We start from the raw sequence: 6,000 nt of genomic DNA, 5'->3' as shown, positions 1-6,000 counted from the left end.
GGCACCAGGGGGACTTGGAACAAAGGGGGAGAGGGGTTCTGGTCACACTAGTGTGGGCAGCGCAGGAGGAGGTGAAAGCGCTAGCTCGAAAGAGAGGGAAAGAAGAAAGCAGCCTAGAGCCACCAAGAAGAGGAGGAAGTGGGAGATGCGCTGCTTCCTGTGGAAAGCGCGATGATTGAAGACAAAGCTGGGTGGGGACTAGTCCCTGGGCTGCAGGCGCCGCTGCTACACACGCACAGCGCACAGCGCGCAGCGGCGGCCGCTCCGTGGCAGCTCCTACTACTGCTGGGCTGGGCCGGGCCGGGCTGGGCGGGCTGCGCGGGCTGCGCCGGGCTCCCCTGCACACATCGGCTCCCCCGCAGGAGACCAGCCGCTCTCCGACGAGCCGCGGGCGCCCAGGTAAAGGGGCCGCTTTGGGGCTCGCTCCTTTCTAAGCGAGAGAATGACCACCGCCTGCGGTTGTAAGGGCGGATTTCTCAGGGAGGATGGGGACGTTGCTTCGGGATCGGTGGGGGGAAAAGGATGAGAGGATGGGTTCTTTGAGAAGGGCTGTTGAGAATGGCCAAATTCGTGGCACATTTGCTTTTGCGTTTGTTTGGTTTTTGTTGTTGAAATCATCGTTGGCGCTTCGCTTTGGCGATTCGTCAGAAAAACACCCTAAGTGTTAAGAAGCCGTTTGCAGAGTTCTCTTGGAAGAAAAGCGGGGCTCAGTTGAAATCAACTGGGGCTGTGAAGCTGTGGGCTCATCATCTGAGCGTTGCAGTCCCCTCGTCTTAAGGGTGTTAAGTGGTGGAAAATGTTCGTTGCATTATCTTTCTTACATACTGCACTGAGGTGTCTGCTGTTTTGCACTATAACGACTGTGATTTAGCTGTTTTTTAAATTATTATTATTTATTTATTTATTTTTGGTTAAATCCTTTTGTACTCAGAATTTGCCAACAAGGGCTGGAATTGCGTATGTGAGGGGCAGTATTTGTTTAAAAAAAACGGTGTCTTCCTCCCTCTGCTCTCTGTGCAGCTGCTTTCTGGATAACCTCAGAAACAGCTACCATTTGCCAGTAGGTCTCATCCTAAAGTTGCATCCTTTCTCAAGGGAGTGTGGCGGGTTTAACTTGTCCAGAATCAGATATATATGGATTTGATGTTTATGTGGATTTTATTCATCTGTAGGTCAGGATGCATGTAAACCTTAGTGAGGGACAAAACGTGAAAGTGGAGCTCGGTTATTTCCTTACCTGTATACACCCAAATGGTAAAATCAGAATGCGATTTTTGTTCTTTGGTTATCTTGAGCAATGGATCCTCTTAATGAGAGTGCCCATGACTATGACTTGTTCATATTTATGAACGACCTGTAAAAGTACAGTAAATAGGTCTAATGGATTGGAAATGAAATTGTGAGATGTCTTTGGCAGGATATGTAGGAGAAAGAGCATAAGACCCTACTGAAGCATGGTTTTAAAAATTAAGCTTTGTTTCCAGTGGAAAGTGTGGATAAGCAATAAATGGTCATTGATGAAAGGTTTCTTCTTGAATGTTTAGAATGAAGAGAGATAAGTTTTCAAAGGAAAGAAAGAACTGCTTATAGTAAGGTAAAAAAAATAGTAAAAAGGTCGTATTTAGATATTCAAATTCCTAACATATAGGCTTTTAAACACTAAATATGCCGTTGAGAGTGTATATGGCTCCTCATTTCTCACCATTCTCGGTTATGAGAAGCTGTAAGGTCTGCTTTTTAATGCCATCTTTCTGAAATTGATTTGGCTTCCCAAAATTTGTGGGTAGCAGCACATGTTCAGAGATGAGAATCTTTAGGTACTAAAGGAAAAAAAAATGTCTACTTCTCTGAGGTTACTTATTAAATTAAACTTGTGCTATGTCTAAGGGGCAAAATATTGCTAGTGTTGAAACCGTAGAGTTTCCCTGTGGAGTCAATGAATTTAATCAAACCTGTAGGCAAGACAGGTCATTCCATGTACTTCACAATTACACTCCCCATTTGCCTCCTAAAGAATAAAATATGTAAAGATCACCTTCCAGGGGGAGATGTAGGGTGGATCTTGGATCCAGAATGCCCCTAACTTGGATCCAGTTTTGTGATCAAGCTGCCTGTCACTAAATGAAATAGAAAGTTGGGAATCTGGGCTGTATGAACAAGGATGGGGCTCACCCTTTGGTACTTACTCATCTTCAGGCTGTATTCACTGGATCCTGCCAACACCCTGCTTTATTTGGGGATGTGTAGATAATCTGCGTTATTCTTCGCTGCGTTTCACAAAAGAGTAAGAAAATGAAACCTTGGCCCTTAGGCACAGGAGAGTCAAGAGGGCCCCCTGTTCTCTTTTAGAAAACAATTAAGAGCTGCCTATTTTCTGCACAGCACAAAACATTTCCTTAATTGTTAAATTCCAGCTTGAAGCACAACATCAGTGAGTAACAGCAGATCAGCCACTGTGATGGTAGAAGGTTTAGGAAAAAGATAAAAATGCTTCTATGCTGTAAAACTGGACTATTTCCACTTGTTCCGGCCATATGGAATATTGAAAGACATAGTGCTTTTGCCCAGAGTATTCAGTGGCTTTTGAGGGAGTCGATGGACACTGAAATTTTAATTGTATGGGTTTTTTTTTTCCTGCCATATGGCCAATGGCTGAGTGGAAACATGACTCCATTATTTCGTGGCCAGCCCTGGGCCTCATATGGTGGGCACATAGTGAATGTATTTGGTTGACTGACTTTTTTAGCCTACTTCAGAAGGCAGGCCCAACTTTTAAGTATAAAAGCTCTATCGTCAAAGCAGAAAGCCAGTTCAAAAAGACAACTGTGGGTAGAATAAAAGAACATCGTGGAGTGAAAAGAACACAGGCTTCGAGAGTCCGGCAGATCTGCCTTTGAATCCTATCCCTGGTTCTTACTACTTGACCTGGTACGTTAATGTATAAACCTTAGTTTCTTCGTGGTAAAGAGAAGTTAATAGTACGTAATCAAGGGTTTCTTTTTGTTTTTGTTTTTGTTTTTCATTTTGTTGCGTTTTGTTTTTGCTTTTGTGTGTGAATAGGTGAGTGCCTGCTATGTGGTAGGTACTCAGATGTCATTTTTTCTTCATGGGTGACATAAGGGAAAACTAGCATATTCTCGACCTTTGCCGCTAGCTACCTCCAAGGTTCCAGGAGATATATATATATTTTTTAATTGGAGTAAAATATATATAACATAAAATTTCCCCTTTTAACCATTTTTAAGTGTACCATTCTGTGGCATTAAGTATATTGACATTGTTGTGTAACCGTTACCACTGTCCATCGGCAGGGCTTTTCCATTTTTCTCAAACTGAAACTCTGCTCCCATCAAACGATAAGTTCCCATTTCTTCCTCCCCACAGCCCCTGGCAACTGCCATTCTACTTTCTGTCTCTGACTTTGACTACTCTGGGTACCTCACGTAAGTGGTATGTCTTTTTGTAACTGGCTTAATTCACTCGCCATAATGTCTTCAAAGTTCATCCGTGTTGTAGCAGGTGTCAGAATTTCTTTCTTTTTTTAAGCTGGATAAGATTCCTTTGTGTGTCTACCCCACACTTTGTTTATTCATTCATCTGTTGGACACCGGGGTTGCTTACATGTTTAACCTAGTGTGAATAATGCTGCTGTGCACATGAGTGTACAATTATCTGTTTGAGTCCCCGCCTTCACTTTTTTGGGGTACCCAGAAATGGATTTGCTGGATCAAATTGTAATTCTGTGTTTAATTGTTTTGAGGAATGGCCATACTGTTTTCCACAGCGATGGTACCATTTTACAGTCCTACAGCACTACGTAAGAGTTCCAAATTCTCCTCATCCTCACCGACACTTGTTATTTCTTGGGGGTTTTTGTTTGTCTGTTTTTGATAGTAGCCATACGAATGGATATGAATTGGTATTTCTTTATGTTTTCAATTTGCATTTCCTTAAGGATTAATGAAGTTGAGCATCTTTTCATGGACCTCTTGGCCATTTGTGTATCTTCTTTAGAGAAACGTTTACTCAAGTCTTTTGCTCATTTTTTAATTGGATTGTTTTCAAGGAGACATTTTTAAATGGTGGGATCTCTTAACATAGTGCATCATAAAGATCATGATTGTAATATTTGTACTTAATCTCTTGCATATACCAGTATTATCTCTGCCCAAGTAAAATATATCTCTCAGAAGTAACTTTTAAAATCAAAAGGAGGGGCGGTGCCTGGGTGGCCCAGTCAGTTAAGCCTCTGACTTCAGCTCAGGTCATGAATAAGTCTTGTGGGTTTGAGCCCTACATTGGGCTCTGTGCTGACAGCTCAGAGCCTGGAGCCTGCTTCAGATTCTGTGTGTGTGTGTGTCTCTCTCTCTTCCCCTCCCTTGTTAGTACTCTATCTCCTTCTCTCTCTAAAACACAAAATAAAAAACATTACATTTAAAAAAAAAAAACATCAAAAGGAGAAAGTAAGAAAATCTGTATAGCTCCTGGTAATTGGTGATATCAAGGACCTGATAGTGAAATCCAAACCCGTATTGTAGACAGTCACACCAGTGAGCTGGCTGGTCAAATGTGGACCAGGCTACTACAGAGGAGGCCCTGGGGGACTGTTGTTCCCATGTTCTTCTAGTCTCTTCTCATTAGCTGGATGAGAAAAAAAATGCCCAACAGTTAGCAGGGTCAGAAATAAGGAAGAGCATCTAAAGTACTAAATTGTTCTTCAGCTCTTTATTTTATTTTTTTTAAGTTTCTTTATTTATTTTGAGAGAGAGAGAGTGTGTGTGCCTGTTGCACGCATGCATGAGACAGCAGGAAAGGTGCAGAGAGAGAGGGAGAGAGAATCCTAAGTAGGCTCTGAGCTGCCAGTGCGGGGCCCGACCTGGAGCTGGAACCCAAGAGCTGTGAGATCGTGGCCTGAACCGAAACTAAGAGTCCAACCCTTAACCAGCTGAGCCACCCAGGTGCCCCTCTCCAGCTCTGCATAATGGAGAGGATTAACCTGTGAAGAAGGGGCTTTGGTAGTTAAACGACAACAGATTTCTGAAAAAGGTTTCTACTAATGAAATGTGATGCTGATCTAAATTTCACTTTTGAAAACAGGGAATCCTTCTGTGTTTCATTTCCCACTGCAGATTTCACCCCTGATTCTGAAACTGGTGAGGCAGGGAGTGGACAAGGCTTGCGAGGAGCTGGGTGATTCTGGGTGAAGGGGGATTCTGTTAAGAGCAACAGTATCTGAGATTTATGGTGTGGGAACAGAGGTTGACCTTGAATGGTTTGAAGAACTCCTGAATGATCACATGTGTATTTCTTATAATGCACTCTTTGTGTTGGTTGGTTGCATAATGAACCCCAGTTTGTTTAATTTGCAAATCTATTTATTCTGCATTTACTTGGAGGATCCATCACTGGCTTTACTGGATCCGGGTGGAGAGGGGAATTACAGAGCTGCATTAAGACTTAGTTCCTGGCCTTTGACATCGTAAAACTTGTACAACTGAAAATGACCTGGGGATGAGCCTAACCTGCATCAAACCATCCATGATGGATAATAGAAAAGGCCTAGAATTTAAGTTACCTTTCTAGATTTGCCCAGATGATTAATACCTTGTCTCCCAATTCAATCTCCATTTCACCTCCCTCCGTCTTAGGGCAAACGGACAGAGAAAGTCTCTACAGTTTGTCACTTTTAAAATTATTTGTATGACCAAATTATTTTGTTTAAAAAGAAGACCATAAGTGTTTAAATTTAACACCCTGTGTAATGTGTAAGTATGCAGTTTCTGTGTTCAGATTTGTTCAAATGTAAAGATGTCATGTTGGAATTGCAATTCAGATTTTCAGGTAAGAGCATTAGAGATATATATGTTCCCCCAGACTCTTATGTTACAGAAAACGAGTTATATTTAATGGGAATCGATGTTCAAACAATCTCTAAGGGACTTCATTAAACATTTAAAAAGAGGGAGTTCAATCTTAAACTCGAGTGATAACATGTTTCTT

General features: G+C 42.1%; 1 protein-coding gene across 2 annotated transcripts in view; it reads left to right on the top strand.

Moving 5' to 3' along the window:
• Positions 1–229: 229 nt before the first annotated feature.
• Positions 230–6,000, top strand: part of GNG2 (G protein subunit gamma 2) — a 119,407-nt gene continuing 113,636 nt past the window's right edge. The window contains exon 1 of one of the 2 annotated variants that reach the window (XM_047079660.1): positions 230–399. The gene's annotated coding sequence lies outside the window, so the exon portion shown is untranslated. The remainder of the gene's footprint in view (positions 400–6,000) is intronic. The other variant, XM_047079659.1, reaches the window with a different exon arrangement.

The sequence above is a fragment of the Lynx rufus genome, unplaced genomic scaffold (assembly GCF_022079265.1).
Source record: "Lynx rufus isolate CCGP_SWC_20201006 ecotype Redwood Valley unplaced genomic scaffold, mLynRuf1.p SCAF_17, whole genome shotgun sequence".
Classification (NCBI taxonomy): Eukaryota; Metazoa; Chordata; class Mammalia; order Carnivora; family Felidae; genus Lynx; species Lynx rufus.
This window is presented reverse-complemented; position numbering and strand designations above follow the sequence as displayed.